Source organism: Amia ocellicauda, chromosome 1, assembly GCF_036373705.1.
Source record: "Amia ocellicauda isolate fAmiCal2 chromosome 1, fAmiCal2.hap1, whole genome shotgun sequence".
In the NCBI taxonomy this organism is placed as follows: Eukaryota; Metazoa; Chordata; class Actinopteri; order Amiiformes; family Amiidae; genus Amia; species Amia ocellicauda.
In genome coordinates, this window is record NC_089850.1 from 60,564,080 (window position 1) to 60,578,569 (window position 14,490).

The window sequence follows — 14,490 nt, forward strand, 5'->3', positions numbered from 1 at the left end:
CCATAACAAGCTGCAGGTATTCGTGGCCCACTCTATCGAAGGCTTTCTCCTGGTCCAAGCTGATCAGGACCTGGGGAAGCCTTCTCTCATTCGAGTAGGCCACGACATCCCTGAGATCAGATTTTGATCCACCACCTTCTGATCGTACAACTCCCTGTGCAAGTCCTGCACCACTGTCTCAACAGCCCCTCTGCCCTCCACCTCCTGCCCCGAGCAGTCGATCATGAAGGACATTGCAGGGTGTCTCTCCTTTGTTTTCTTGAAGAAGAAGAGGCTGCATTTCTCATCGTCCTCCATGATGCGGACCTTGATCTTCTCCTGTTCCTCCCTTAGGAGGGCGGAGAGACTCAGTTTCACCCGGGCAACCTCATCAGCCAGGTCAAAGCCTCTGAGCTGAAACAGACTCAGGCGCTGGAGGCAGGCGTTCAGATGGGAATATCTCGCACACCTCTCGCAAGCTTTCCGTTTCCCTAGCTGAATGAAGTAGCCATTGGTTCTTTTCTTCACCATCTCCCACCACTCCATGGGAGAATCAGAAAGGTCCCTCAGGGTCCTCCACTCCTCGAGGCATCTGCTAAAGGTCTCAAGGCCATCCAGGAGACATCTTTCTGTATATTCGTGAGGCAAACGTGCGTAGCGTTAGCCCAGATAAACCGGCAGGTTTCGGGAGGGAAATCTTCTATCCGGCTGGTCTCCTGGGTAGATCTCATCTGGCTACAGATGGTCTTATAATCCCAGGAGGCCAGCACGACTTTATGGAGGCCTACTTCGAGCGCAAAGGCTCGGAGCGCCCTGTAGAACGGCGGGGGATCCCACGAGTGCGGCCTGGTGTTATCCATGGCGCAGAGGCCGAATGGTCTCAGGCTGCTGGCAAAATAGAAGCGGTTCATGAAACTCACTTTCTTGCCAGCAGCCTGGATGTTCTTGACCACATAGGCCAGCCCCTGCGCCTTTATCAGCCGCACAACGTCCGGGACCCCCCTGCCTCCATCCAGGGTACCCTTCACCATCTGCACTCTTTTCAGCCTCTCCATTTTGCTCCCCCAGACAAACCGAAATATAATTCGGGTCACTAATTTTGCGATGACCTTGTCTGGGGGGAAGATCATTCCTACGTAGAGGAGTATCGGGAAGAGGATGGCCTTTACGACCAGCACCTTACCAGCCATCGTCAAGGTCCTTGTGCTCCAGCCGTGGATCTTCCTTTGGACCTTCGCTATGGCCTCCTCCCAGCTCCGGGTGCCCGTGTTGGTCCCGTCGATCGTGATCCCCAGAACCTTGATAGACGGCTTCACAGGGAACACGGTCGGCGGGCCCCGGCCGACAGGCCATGCCCTGGAGAGGTAGACCTCGCTCTTGGCCTTGTTGACAGCGGCCCCCGTCGCCCTGCAGAAGCCGTCCAGCAGTTCCTCGACCCTGGCCACGGACGGAGCGTCCGTGCAAACCACGGCCACGTCGTCCATATAGGCCAGGGCCTTCAGTTGCTCTCCGCCGGAACCCGGGAGATGGAAACCTGTCACCCGGACGTCCCGGCGGATCGCCTGCATGAACGGCTCCAAGCAGAGGACGTACAGCAGGGCCGACAGGGGACAACCCTGCCGGACCCCCGACCTGACCGGAAATGGTTCGGTCAGGTGGCGGTTCACAAGGACCCTGCTGCTTAGGCCGCTGTAGATGATCTTAACCCACTTCCTCAGGCCAAGAGCGAGACCCATCCTCTCCATGACGAGCTGCAGGTATTCGTGGCCCACTCTGTCGAAGGCTATCTCCTGGTCCAAGCTGATTAGGACCAGGGGAAGCCCTCTCTCGTTCGAGTAGGCCACGACATCCCTGAGCAGCATGGCGTTGTCGGCCGCCGATCTCCCCCGGGCACCACAGACCTGGTCGGGACCCACGACTTGAGGGAGTGGCCGCTGCAGCCGGAGCGTCAGTGCTTTGGCCAGTATCTTGTAGTCGGTGCACAGGAGGCTGACTGGCCGCCAGTTCCTCAGATCTTTTTGGTCTCCCTTCTTGTGAAGAAGGGAGAGGATACTCTTCTTCATAGAAGGGGCCAATCTGCCCTCTCTGTACATCGACCCCAAGACCTGGGCCAGATCTTCTTTAAGCACCTCCCAAAAGATCTTATAGAACTCAGCAGGGATCCCGTCGGGACCCGGTGTCCTTCCAGAGTTAAGACTCTTTATCACCTGGGAGAGTTCAGTGGTGGTGATCTCTGGATCCTCCTCCTCCTCCTCGTCCCCCTCATTGCGGGACTCCAACAGGGACAGAAAGTGATGGATCAGATTTTGATCCACCACCTTCTGATCGTACAACTCCCTGTAGAAACCCCGCACCACTGTCTCGACAGCCTCTCTGCCCTCCACCTCTTGCCCCGAGGAGTCGATCATGGAGGACATTGCAGGCCGCCTCTCCTTCGTTTTCTTGAAGAAGAAGCGGCTGCATTTCTCATCGTCCTCCATGATGCGGACCCTGGAAAGGACCTTGATCTTCTCTTGCTCCTCCCGATAGAGGGCGGAGAGACTCAGTTTGACCCGAGCCACCTCCTCAGCTAGGTCGAAGCCTCTGAGCTGTAAAAGACTCAGGCGCTGGAGGCGGGCGTTTAGATGGGAATATCTCGCCCGCCTCTCACGAGCTTTCCGTTTCCCTAGCTGAATGAAGTAGCCCTTGGTCCTTTTCTTCACCATCTCCCACCACTCTATGGGAGAATCAAAAAGGTCCTTCAGGGTCCTCCACTCCTCGAGGCGTCTGCTAAAGGTCTTAATAACACGAGGGTCATCGAGCAGGGAGGTGTTGAGCTTCCAGACCCCAGGCCCCGACTCCCGTGTGCTCGGGATGAGCACCTCTGTCGTCAGGAGCCTGTGGTCTGAAAAGAAGACCGCCTCCGAAGACATGGCGATCCTCTCCAGTGGCTTACTGAGGAGGACGAGATCTATCCTGGAGAAGGAGGAGCCAGAAGAACTCACCCAGGTGAACAAGGGGACCAGGTCCCGACCTGCGTCGCAGAGTTCAAAGTCCTCCACGAACGCAGCAAGGTCCCTGCTGGATCTATCATTGCGGGGCTTACTCCGGTCTACATCCCTCAGAGCACAGTTGAAATCACCTGAAATGATAACTGGTAAGGTGCCGATCAGGAGCGGGCGTAGCTGAGGGAGAAAGAGGAGTCTCTCTCTCTGGCTGGTGGGGGCATAGACATTGACCAGCCTAAATACAGCCCCCTTGTATTTAAAATCGAGGCTGGCCAGTCTGCCCGCCTCTATTACCTTAAATAACTTTACCTCTATGAAGGGGTTTTTCAGGAGTACGGCAATCCCATCCGCTCGGGACACATTGGACCCCGACCAGAAGGATTCGCCTAGGGTCCAAGTGTCCCGGAGATCTTTATATTCCTTTTGGAACGGGATGCTGCACTCCTGCAAACAGATGACATCCGCCTTCATACCAGCCAGAGAGTTTAAAACATCGGCCCTCTTTTTCACCTCTGCAATGCTCCTCACATTTATTGATATAATAATTAATGCCATAATGGCTGTGAGGGCAATTACCCGCTCCGTAACAATCATGTAAAGAAACCCTCCTCTTCCGCACTTCTCTCTTCTCCCTCACCTAGCTTACCGCTCGCACCCATCATTTCAACCATTTGCCTCACCGCTTGATCCTCTAGGAAGACTATGTGGGGGGCTTGGCTCCCGCCACCCGGTAAGGCTGGCGAAACTCCACTGGGCTCAGGGCCCGCGGTGCTGGAGGTTCTCTCTGGTTCCCTTGTAGCCGAGGCCCGACGAGCAGATGGCAGGGCAGAGGCCTTGTGTGCGACTGAGGAGAGGACTGGATAGACCCCGCTAGTCATTCTTTTAACTAAAGGGGGAGGGGGTGGTTTCTCCCTTCCCGGCTGTCTGTTGCCACTGGCCTCCTCCCTCAGCGCCAGTGACTCTGCCATTGCGGCCCTGAGGTCTTCTTGGCAGAAGACACTGGCGCTGACTCTCCTCTCCTGAGGACCTGCAGCTCTCCCACTACTGCCGAGAGGGCATACCTGTCCCCTCCCCAGCCACTCACTGTAACTCCGTGTAACTCTGTGTATGAGGCTTCAGCTTCAATGCAGAGCTCGATTTAAACACATGTTGTCAATCACTATTGTTTATACGTATGATAACAAAGAAAAATGATGTAGTGATCTAATTTATCTGTAATCCTAAAGCTGACAGACACATGCTTGTTGTAATGTGTTGAAGGAGTGTATTTCTATCTTTAACCGAGTGATGGGGGCTTCCTCATCAGAGGAAATACTATTTTATTGGATTTAGTATTTTCTTTTCATCAATAAAAACAATTCGATTTTTAATACTTATGATTAAAAACATTGACATATCAATCCTTAAAATCACTTAAAAATTTTAAAATCTTTGTGATTTTAACAAAACTAAAACAATTAACTTTAAAATAAACGTGCTCAAATCAAATAAACAAAACGTGATAAAAGCAAAAAATTGCACACCAACAAAAGAGTCAGATACATTGAAAATAACTGAAAATGCATTAGACAAAATAAAGAAACAATTAAAAAGGAAAAAATAAAAAACAAACAAAAAAAGTCTAATGCATTTTAAATTAAACCCAAAACGGTCAATGTATCTGACAACAAAATATAACAAAACTATACCAGAAACCCTAAACAATTGTGATTTAAAAACAACTAAGTCTTTAAAAACAATTAAGATTTGTTATTTAAAATCTTCTTTTAAAAACAATCATTCATAAAATCTTTAAAAGATCTTTAAAAGATCTTGGACTCGGGCTCCAGCAGGGGGAACTAACCGTCCCCGGAGGTGGGTCCCATCATGGGATCCTGAGCTCCCCCAGATCTTGTATACGCCAGTTCTTAAAGGCTTCCTCCTTGCCCCTCTGATGGACCTCCAGATTGACGTAGTCTTTTACAAACACCATGCCCCTCCGCGCGATGACGATCGGGTCCAGCTCCTGCTTATTAAACAAACAGATGTTCCGTCCCTCCCACAGTGCCTGCTTCACTGCGCAGACGACACGCCACCAGCACCTCAGGGTTGATGTTGAAATTCCCCTTGCCGGACCGTATAGGATCTGCTGGGCGGTCGCCCGCGCAGGAACGGCGAACCTGTGGAGGAACGGAGAAAACAGGAGCCAGACCCTGTGGGCGGAGGGGCACTCACTAAAAATGTGAGCCTCCGTCTCCTTCCCCAAGCAACCCTTATAGGGGCAGGTGTCATAAGGAGCTATGCCCCTTCTGTGCATGAACACTCGGGTGGGGAGACACCGACTCACAGCCATCCAGGAGACATCTTTCTGCGTGTTCGTGAGGCAAACGTGCGTAGCGTTAGCCCAGATAAACCGGCAGGTTTCGGGAGGGAAATCTTCTATCCGGCTGGTCTCCTGGGCAGATCTCATCTGACTACAGATGGTCTTATAATCCCAGGAGGCCAGCACGACTTTATGGAGGCCTACTTCGAGCGCAAAGGCTCGGAGCGCCCTGTAGAACGGCGGGGGATCCCACGAGTGCGGCTTGGTGTTGTCCATGGCGCAGAGGCCGAATGGTCTCAGGCTGCTGGCAAAATAAAAGCGGTTCATGAAACTCACTTTCTTGCCAGCAGCCTGGATGTTCTTGACCACATAGGCCAGCCCCTGCGCCTTTATCAGCCGCACAACGTCCGGGACCCCCCTGCCTCCATCCAGGGTACCCTTCACCATCTGCACTCTTTTCAGCCTCTCCATTTTGCTCCCCCAGACAAACCGAAATATAATTCGGGTCACTAGTTTTGCGATAACCTTGTCTGGGGGGAAGATCATTCCTACGTAGAGGAGTATCGGGAAGAGGATGGCCTTTACGACCAGCACCTTACCAGCCATCGTCAAGGTCCTTGTGCTCCAGCCGTGGATCTTCCTTTGGACCTTTGCTATGGCCTCCTCCCAGCTCCGGGTGCCCGTGTTGGTCCCGTCGATCGTGATCCCCAGAACCTTGATAAACGGCTTCACAGGGAACACGGTCGGCGGGCCCCGGGCCCCGGCCCTCATCAGAGGAAACCTGCTGGACAAATACTAAAAGAGCAAAAATTCCATTTGACAGGATCATTCAAAATGCACCGTAGCTATGTAACAGACATTACCCTGGGTCTAGGGTGGGTGCAATAATTCTAAACAATTTACAGCGAAACATTGGCACAATGACAGTGTAAATTATTAGGATGAATACCTGGCCACTGTGTTTAAATAAGTGAAACTTTTCATTCAGAAAGTGTGTAAATTGCGAGGGAAAAGGGGGAATATTCATTTTAAGAACGGTATGCAAATGAAGCAGCCGTCTCGACCAACCACAGACCACTTGTAAATGCTGCACTTCGTGCTGCTGCGCTGCTACTCACACTTTATGTGTCCTCTGATTTACACGCTGTTTAAGTGCAGGTGGCTTGGATGAGTTGCTGTCATCTGTCCGGTTGTGTTTACTGTTGTTTGGACAGCCACATTCACTGCTGCCACAGGTCACCACCACCTCTGCTAGATTCAGGCAAAATGATTGGTATACAACAGCGTGTGATATAAACTCAACATACGTGTAGTCTGAGCAGGTTTAGCGTTATAGGATCTGAAATGCTTATAATATGTAGTTTGAGATTGAAAACTATAGCAAATTAACATAATGTATTATAATATCATAACTATTAGGATGATGATGATGATGATGATGATTATAAAACAACACTTTAACAACAACTTGCTAGTAAGATACGTAATTACGATTATTATGGGCAATAACTTTAAATACGCAGCATTCTGAAAATACTCTATATACAATATGAATTAAATATATTTTAACTTTATTTCATTATTGTAAACAAATCAATACATACTATTAAAATCATACATAAATAGTGTCAAACCGTTTCACTATACAGGCCAATATAAAACTTCTAAATTATACTTCCACAAATGATATAGCCGAGAACAAATTCACACCATAGAGTACACTAGTCAATCCCATACCTAGAGTGGTCAGGGGAGTTGTGGGATAGACGCAGACCTCCGCGAACAGAGTCGGCGTGATTGGCGTGCCTATGTTGTATGCGCCTCCGTAAATGAATTATTCGGGTATTGGCTTTAATACATAATTATTTTATTATTTTATTTCTTCTGGATTCAGTTGTACTACTGTGTATGAAAAAAAACAGTTTTAATCACTGAACTCATCATGCTTTTCACAAATGTTTTAAGAAATGACAGTGTTTGGGAAATGCATCACATTTGAAATGTTGCACTTAAGATAAGAACATAAGAAAGTTTACAAATGAGAGGAGGCCATTCGACCCATCATGCTGGTTTGGTGTCCATTAATAACTGAGTGATCCAAGGATCCTATCCAGACTGACTTTAAATGTTCCCAAATTTTCAGCTTCAACCACATCGCTGGGGAGTTCATTCCAGATTGTGACTGCTCTCTGTGTGGAAAAGTGTCTCCTGTTTTCCATTTTGAATGCCTTGAAGCCCAATTTCCATTTGTGTCCCCGGGTGCATGTATCCCTGCTGATCTGGAAAAGCTCCTCTGGTTTGATGTGGTCGATGCCTTTCATGATTTTGAAGACTTGGCTCAAGTCCCCACGTAGTCTCCTATGTTCCAGGGTGAAAAGGTTCAGTTCCCCAGTCTCTCAGTAGGACATTCCCTTCAGACCTGGAATAAGTCTTGTTGCTCTCCTCTGAACTGCCTCTAGAGCAGCGATATCTAACAATGCTTGTTTGGCTCATGTTGTTTTGGATAGGATAGGATATGACTGATCATTGTTCTAAGGAGATTGGCTATAAACCTCTTCTGACTGGGACTATTAGTTACAACAATGGAAGTTGTATGATGTGGCTTTACTGACTGCTGGAGTCATTAACATTAACAAGTAGATCAGCTGATCACTGCATTCAGGCGAGACTCCAGACAGGGAAATGCAAACAAGGCCAATCTGATCCCCTGCTCTTGGACTTCAGGTGTGAACTGGTCTAGGACATGAGGACATTGGAGGAAGAGAGTCTATGGAAATTGGTGATTAGTCATGGCTTTCCAATGTTCTGAATGATACAAAAAACTCTTATGTTGACAAACTACAGCCTATACATGTTCCTGGTGAACATTATGACCAGGACGATCGGCGAACGTCCCTGAGGGAGGCCTCCTGCAGCCAGGGCCTGGACTTCTCCCTGCAAGAGCCCCGGAGGTGGAAGCAGCTCCCCAGTCAGGTGGACTTGCCCCGACCTCCAGATTGAGAGCCTCTGGACGCTTTCCCAGGTAGGAACGTGCAGCATAGCCCAGCGGACGGCCGGAGTGAGGCGCCATAATGCGGTGCGCTTCAGCCGAGAGGCTGGAGTCGAGACCGCGGCCCTCATCCGGCTGGAGTTTAGCAGGTCCATGCTGCAGAGGGGCCTGGGCTTCGCCCCTTCTGAGCTGAACTGCGTGGTAAAATTGGCTGGACCTAGGGACGTGTTTGAGGTGAGTTTTAAGAACCCTCAAGTGCTGGAGAGTTTTTGGAACATTTACAGAGAGAAAATAGATTGTATGCCCCTGAGTGACTTTGTAGTCGACGCTCTGACCGACAGAGAAATCAAAATTGTCACGATTCAGTTTTATAATGAAACAGTGGCAGAATACGTTGTAGAGGTATGGCTGAGGAGACACTGTGAGATCCTTTCAGACAGTAAGAGGGTTAATGATGAGGATGGGGTTTGGACCGGTGCTCGATGGTGGCAGGTGCGCATGCAGGTGGAAGTGGCTGCCATCGGCAGAGTACGCCACCTGCCGAGCACTGTAGTACTAGGTGCAAACAGGGGGCTTGTCTTCTACCATGGCATGCCCAAGCTTTGTAGGAACTGCGGGGCCCTGGGTCATTTAGCCGCAGCCTGCACAGTTATTAAGTGCAAGGTCTGCGGCGGGGAACACCAGACCAGGGCCTGCAAGCAGGAGAGGGCCTGCAACCTGTGCGGTGGGGGAGGGCACCTTTAGGAATTGTCCCTCCTCCTATGCAAACAGGTCGTGGGCCCTCGGGGGGAGTGGAGAGGAAGAAAAACAAGTTGAGGCTCCTTCAAAGGAGATACCCCAAGATGTGGGTAGAGAGGAAACAGTCCTCAGGAGTCTTATAGGCTCCCTCTCTGACTCTGGGTTGGAAGTGGAGGCGGAGGGGGAGTGGATAGTTGTGGCGGGGAAGAGGAGAAGGGCTGAGAAGATGAGTGTGGGTAGGGGGGGTGTGAAGAGCTAACGGATTAATTCTGCTGGCTCCCCCCCCCCACGCCAGCTCTTCCCCCGCAGCAGAGACCTCCCCCCTCAGTTCTATACGCCCCTCTCCGAATCCGGAGCGGAGAGTTGTGGGCCTTCTCCACTTCTGCCAGTGGGCAGCCTGGTGGAGGACCGGCCCCCTAACAGTAACATCCCCCCTGCCCCACGCCCTAGACTCTCTCAGGTGAGGGGACAGGTATGCCCTCCTGGTAGTAGTGCGAGAGCCGTAGGTCCTCAGGAGAGGATAAACAGCATTAGCGTCTTCGACCACAAAGACCTTAGAGCTGCAATGGCGGAGTTGCTGGCGCTAGGGGTGGAGGCCTGTGGCGGCAGACAGCCGGAAAGGGAGAGACCACGCCCCCTCCCCAATAGTGATAAGATCACCGGGGTCTATCCAGTTGTCTCCTCGGTCGTACACAAGGCATCTGCTCTGCCATCTGCTTGTCGGGCCTCGGCTGCAAGGGAACCAGGGAGAACCTCCAGCACCACGGGCCCTGAGCCCAGTGGAGTTTCGCCAGCCTTACTGGGTGACGGGACCCGAACCCCCCCCATTGTCTTCCTAGAGGATCAAGCGGTGAGGCAAATGGTTGAAATGATGGGTGCGAGTGCTAAGCTAGGTGAGGGAGAAGAGAGAAGTGCGGAAGAGGAGGGTTTCTTTACATGATTGTTACGGAGCGGGTAATTTCCCTCACAGCCATTATGGCATTAATTATTATATCAATAAATGTGAGGAGCATTGCTGAGGTGAAAAAGAGGGCCGATGGGATTGCCGTACTCCTGAAGAACCCCTTCATTGAGTCTAAAAAATGTAGGGTGATAGAGGCGGGCAGGTTGGCCCCGTCTATGCCCCCACCAGCCAGAGAGAAAGAGTCCTCTTTTTCCCTCAGTTATGCCCGCTCCTGATCGGCACCTTACCAGTTATCATTTCAGGTGATTCCAACTGTGCCCTGAGGAATGTAGACCGGAGTAAGCCCCACAACGATAGATCCAGCAGGGATCTAGCTGCGTTCGTGGAGGACTTTGAACTCTTTGGAGGCAGTCTTCTTTTCAGACCACAGGCTCCTGACAACAGAGGTGCTCATCCTGAGCACACGGGTCTGGAAGCTCAACACCTCTCTGCTCGATGACCCTCATGTAATTAAGATCTTTAGTAGACGCCTCAAGGAGTGGAGGAAACGGAAAGCTCTACAGCTCAGAGGCTTCGACCTGGCTGAGGAGGTAGCCCGGGTCAAACTGAGTCTCTCCGCCCTCTATCGGGAGGAGCAAGAGAAGATGAAGGTCCTTTCCGTCCGCATCATGCAGGACGATGAGAAGTGCAGTCGCTTCATCTTCAAGAAACCGAAGGAGAGGCAGCCTGCAATGTCCTCCATGATCGACTCCTCAGGGCAGGAGGTTGTTGAGACAGTGGTGCGGGACTTCTACAGGGAGTTGTACGACCAGAAGGTGAAGGATCACTTTCTGTCCCTGTTGGAGTCCCGCAACGAGGGGGACGAGGAGGCGGAGGAGGATCCAGAGATCACCACCACGGAACTCTCCCAGGTGATAAAGAGTCTTAACTCTGGAAGGACACCAGGTCCCGATGGGATCCCTGCTGAATTCTATAAGATCTTTTGGGAGGTGCTTAGGGAAGATCTGGCACAGATCTTGGGGTCGGTGTACAGAGAGGGTAGACTGGCCCCTTCTATGAGGAAGAGCATCCTCTCTCTTCTTCACAAGAAGGGAGATCCAAAGAATCTGAGGAACTGGCGGCCGGTCAGCCTCCTATGCACCGACTATAAGATACTAGCCAAAGCACTGACGCTCCGGCTGCAGCGCCCACTCCCTCAAGTCGTGGGTCCCTACGAGGTCTGTGGTGCCCGGGGGAGATCGGCGGCCGACAACGCCATGCTGATCAGGGATGTCGTGGCCTACTTGAATGAGAGAGGGCTTCCCCTGGTCCTTATCAGCCTGAACCAGGAGTCCAAGTCCTCTGTTTGGAGCCATTCATGCAGGCGATCCGCCGGGACGTCCGGGTGACAGGTTTCCATCTCCCGGGTTCCGGCGGAGAGCAATTGAAAGCCCTGGCCTATATGGACAAAGTGGCCATGGTCTGCACGGACGCGCCGTCCGTGGCCAGGGTTGAGGAACTGTTGCACGGCTTCTGCAGGGCGACAGGGGCTGCTGTCAATAAGGCCAAGAGCGAGGTCTACCTCTTCAAGGCATGGCCTGTCGGCCGGGGCCCACTGACCGTGTTCTCTGTGAAGAACTGGCATTTTCAAGATCTGGGGGAGCTCAGGATCCCGTGATGGGACCCCACATCTGGGGACGGCCATCTCCCCCTGCTGGAGCCCGAGTCTGAGATCTTTTAACCTTTTATTGATTAATAACTGCTTTTATTGAATATGATTGTCTTTTAAAAATGACTTTTAATTGGTTTTAATGAATTCTGGATTTTTAAAATGCACTTGTTTTGTTTGGATGTTTTTTTACTTTTGTCAAATGCGTTAACTGTTATGTTTATTATTCAAATGCATCAGATTGTTGTTTTTTATTTTTATGTTTTTGTTATTTTATTGATTTATCTGATACATTTCCCATTTAATTTAATGCATTTGACTGTTTTGTTGGTTTGGCAGTTTGCCCTTAAAGCACAGTTTGATTTGAATTATTTGTTGCACATGTGTTTGAGTTTATGTATTTTGGTTTATTTTAATCACGTTAAGATTTTAAAAGTTTTAAGTGAATTTAGAGCTGTCTTTATTATAAAAAATAATGAATCATGACAATTAAAAATGTGTATGTTTTTATTTTGTAATGTAAAATGTTTCCTATTAAACAGTATAGGTCAGTCTTTCCTTGGGCTATCACCCACAGTCAAACAGTCAAATGGAATGACTAAACCAAGAAATAGGACATTTCTAGCCGACATATTGCAGCCAGAATCAAAAGGATTGGACGAGGTTTCTTCCTTGGGCAGAATACGCTCAAAATTCAGAGATATCTGGAAGATATCTGGAATTATTTGAAGATATCTAGAAATATTTGCAAATATCTGTAAAGCATTTAAATATATCTTGATATTTAAAAATTTAAGTTGCCTTGGATAAGGGCATCTGCTAAGAAATAAATAAATACATACATAAATAAATAATAATCATCATCATCACAATAATAATAATTTCCTAATCTGCAAATGACTTCCTGTTTATTTAGAGATATCTGTAAATCATTTCAAGATATCTGCAAATGACTTCCTGTATGTAGCCCAAGATTATCACTTCCTATTCACTTGACCATTTATTTCTATGTAACTGAATGAGGAAACAGGAAGTGATAATGTCAGCGAACATAAAGGAAGTAATTTGAAGTTATCTTGCAATGATTTGCAGATATCTCTAAATGATTTAAAGATATCTGCAAATCATTTAGAGATATATTTAATAATTTTAGCGATATCTGCAAATCATTTAGATACATGTTTAAAAAGCACCGTAATATGGCAAGCCAAATAATCATTTAGAGATATCTAATTAAGGTGCTTTTTAAAGATATCTCTAAATGATCATTTGGCTAGTCATACCTTAATTAGACATCTATAAATTGTTTAAAATATCTAATTCAATTCAATATATCTTGAAATAGTGTAGAGATATCTAAATAACTGTAATATGTCATTTATTTAATTGTGTCATGTGTAAAACGTACGATGTTGCTCTTTGCGGTGTTGTTAGTATGGCTTTTATTATATAGTTTCGATAACTGTGAGAAAATAAATACTGCACACATGCATTTATTCTGTTAAATATTTTTTGTTGCTTTTGTTGCTTTGTCTCGCCGCCGGGAAAAGTAAACACTAGTTCAATTGTCTTGTAATACTCAACAGCAGACAAGCATCGGCGCTTTTGCACAAAATACAAGCATGCGTTTATAGATGCTCAGTGGAAAACAATCACAGCTATTGTGTTTTCTTGATCGTTGCAGTTGCAAAAGAACCTAAACTCCCTCTTCTGGTTAAAAAGAAACAGAGACGTTAATTTAGCGAAGCAAGAAAACAAGACATTTGCACATATGTGGGCATGTTGGAAACGCCGCACGCAGTACAACATAAGCACAGCTCCCCCAAAACAAGGATGGCGCCTCGGTCCTTCCTGCAGTTCACTCTGGGAGCAGCTCGGTGTGTGTACATCGACGAGACTGCATGCTCGGTTATATTTTATTGAATCTGAAACTTATCTTACTTGTAGCTCTATCAATCCCCCAGGACACAGAAAGCGGAACATGGCAGGGCGTGAATCAAGTGTTTCGGTCGGTGTAAATGTCCCGGTCTAGGCACAGACAACGTTGTTTTCAAAGGAAAAGTAAATGTTATATTGGTATTAATATGTTGTCGCTCGCATACTTCCAGATGCCTGTGAAGCAATCGTTAATAAACATGAAAGAAACACAAGCATAACACGAAGTCAAGGTGCCTCTAAACTGGACGCGTCTGTGAAAGTCCAGCAGAATTCTATTTTTTCGAGTGCAGGTCGCGTTCTTGTACCGCAGATATGCGCAGTTCTACAGAATCCCAGTGATCCCATTGGAGGAGCCGCGCACACCTGCGGAAATTGCGCCAGATTGCCCAGTGACAGACACTCACTGTAACTCCGTGTAACTCCGTGTATGAGGCTTCAGCTTCAATGCAGAGCTCGATTTAAACACATGTTGTCAATCACTATTGTTTATACGTATGACAACAAAGAAAAATGATGTAGTGATCTAATTTATCTGTAATCCTAAAGCTGACAGACACATGCTTGTTGTAATGTGTTGAAGGAGTGTATTTCTATCTTTGACCGAGTGATGGGGGCTTCCTCATCAGAGGAAACCTGCTGGACAAATACTAAAAGAGCAAAAATTCCATTTGACAGGATCATTCAAAAGGCACCGTAGCTATGTAACAGACATTACCCTGGGTCTAGGGTGGGTGCAATAATTCTAAACAATTTACAGCGAAACATTGGCACAATGACAGTGTAAATTATTAGGATGAATACCTGGCCACTGTGTTTAAATAAGTGAAACTTTTCATTCAGAAAGTGTGTAAATTGCGAGGGAAAAGGGGGAATATTCATTTTAAGAACGGTATGCAAATGAAGCAGCCATCTCGACCAACCACAGACCACTTGTAAATGCTGCACTTCGTGCTGCTGCGCTGCTACTCACACTTTATGTGTCCTCTGATTTACACGCTGTTTAAG

The 14,490-nt window shown here is 48.3% G+C and overlaps 2 non-coding genes across 2 annotated transcripts; both read right to left on the reverse strand.

Annotated features, from left to right (window-relative positions):
* Positions 1–6,021: 6,021 nt before the first annotated feature.
* Positions 6,022–6,083, reverse strand: LOC136760156 (U7 small nuclear RNA). Its single transcript, XR_010820163.1, has one exon. It is a non-coding gene; the product is annotated as a U7 small nuclear RNA (small nuclear RNA).
* Positions 6,084–14,094: 8,011 nt separating this feature from the next.
* LOC136760149 (U7 small nuclear RNA) lies at positions 14,095–14,152 on the reverse strand. Its single transcript, XR_010820161.1, has one exon. It is a non-coding gene; the product is annotated as a U7 small nuclear RNA (small nuclear RNA).
* Positions 14,153–14,490: the final 338 nt, after the last annotated feature.